This window comes from Zingiber officinale, chromosome 11A (genome assembly GCF_018446385.1).
Source record: "Zingiber officinale cultivar Zhangliang chromosome 11A, Zo_v1.1, whole genome shotgun sequence".
NCBI lineage: Eukaryota > Viridiplantae > Streptophyta > Magnoliopsida > Zingiberales > Zingiberaceae > Zingiber > Zingiber officinale.
In genome coordinates, this window is record NC_056006.1 from 88,218,632 (window position 1) to 88,220,829 (window position 2,198).

A 2,198-nucleotide genomic window follows, 5' to 3' on the forward strand; every position below is an offset into this window, starting at 1 on the left:
TCTTTTGTAGAAACTAATAAAAGAGAATTTTAATTTTTAAACTTTCTTTTAAATCATGAATATAATTAAAAGGAAAGTTTTTACCAAAATTAAAATCAACCTTTAATCTACAAATAAGGAAAGAGATTTTAACTCTTCTCTTAATCTTTTGTAGAATCTTATAAAAGGAAGGATTTAAAATTTTAAACTCTCTTTCAAATTATATTATCCACATAAGAAAAATTTTAAAATTAAAATTCCTTTTTATTTTAATAGGGCCGGCCACATGAATTCACCCATGAACATACCCATGGCCGGCCCTAGCTTGGTCTCCAAGCTAGCTTGGCCGGCCCCTATAGGATGGGTAAGAAGGTGGGTATAGGTGGGTATAGTACTCTATAATTAAGAGGCTACGATAGGGACCGAGAGGAGGAATTGGTTTTGGTCTCCCGATGAAATTAAGCATCCCGTGTTCGCCCCGAACACACAACTTAATTTCATCAATAATAATTCATTCCACTAAAGAACTATTATTGAACTACCGCACCAATCCCAAATTACATTTTGGGCTCCTTCTTATTATGAGTGTGTTAGTCTCCTATGTTTAAGATATCGAATGTCCACTAATTAAGTGAGTTACTGACAACTCATTTAATTAATATCTTAGTCCAAGAGTAGTACCACTCAACCTTATTATCATGTCGGACTAAGTCCACCTGCAGGGTTTAACATGACAATTCTTATGAGCTCCTCTTGAGGACATTATCAACCTAGTATCTCTAGGACACAGTTTCCTTTTATAATCAACAACACACACTATAAGTGATATCATTTCCCAACTTATCGGGCTTATTGATTCATCGAACTAAATCTCACCCATTGATAAATTAAAGAAATAAATATCAAATATATATGCTTGTTATTATATCAGGATTAAGAGCACACACTTCCATAATAACTGAGATCTTTGTTTCTTTATAAAGTCAGTATAAAAGAAATGACCTCAAATGGTCCTACTCAATACACTCTAAGTGTATTAGTGTAATTATATAGTTAAGATAAACTAATACCTAATTACACTACGACTTTCCAATGGTTTGTTCCTTTCCATCTTAGTCGTGAGCTACTATTTATAATTTATAAGGAAACCGATAACATAATCTTCTGTGTGTGACACCACACACAATGTTATCTACAATATAAATTAATTGAACAACTACATTTATCATAAATGTAGACATTTGACCAATGTGATTCTTATTTCTAGATAAATGTTTATACCAAAAGCTAGGCTTTTAGTATACACTCTAACAGAACTTACCCAAATGATCATCCGGATCGGTGGTTCCGTTGTACTCACCGATTGCTGGAGGCACATAATGCATGGGCAGGGGGTCTCGTAGAATAGCCTCTGAAAATTGACGATTGATCCGCTCGGGAGAGGCGTCCGCTCGGGGGGCTTTCCCTTTTTTGTTATCTCGTCTTGGCATTTCATCCAAAGAAGATCCTTGATCCGATTAGTTGCTGCGGCTTGAGGAGTGCGGAATAGGGCCCAATGGAATGCAACTGTGGCCTGCGGTGCTTCCGCTCGGCCGCCTGATGCTGATGTCGCTTGCTGCTCCGCCCGCTCGGCTTGTGACTTTTGTCTTTGTTCCATAAGCTTGGTGGCTCTTGTCTCGATCAAAGCATCAAGCTCCTCTGTGGAGAGCATCACCGAGAGCTGTCGTCCAGCTTCGTCCATTGCTTCCGATCGGATGCAGGAGCGTTCCCACAGACGGCGCCAAATTGATCCTGTCCGAATTACTGAATCAATGAACACTGGGCACGTGGCGCTCTCCAAGCTGCTGACGTAGATCTCCAGCCAGTCGTACGGTGCTCCGGCGAACCTGCACATAAATCGGGCCGGGAAGGGGTTCCCGGCGACGATCCTCCGACGCTCAAGTCAGGCAAAGCTCGACAACAAAGAAGTGGCTCTAAATATTGTAGAATGCGTACCTCTGGTGAAATGCAAAGCTCCTTATATAGAGCTGGAGAGGAGCTCAGACACACATACCTAAGCAAACACGTGTCCTCAGCCCATACCCAGTAAGGGCCTGTCAGCAAGCTTACCTGACACCATACTGCTACAGTCCAAGCATGTCTTTGATGGGACAGCGAAACCCCTTGTCGTCAGATTTGGAGTATGGCCGGATTATAAAGCATGTCCGCTGTCAGAATAT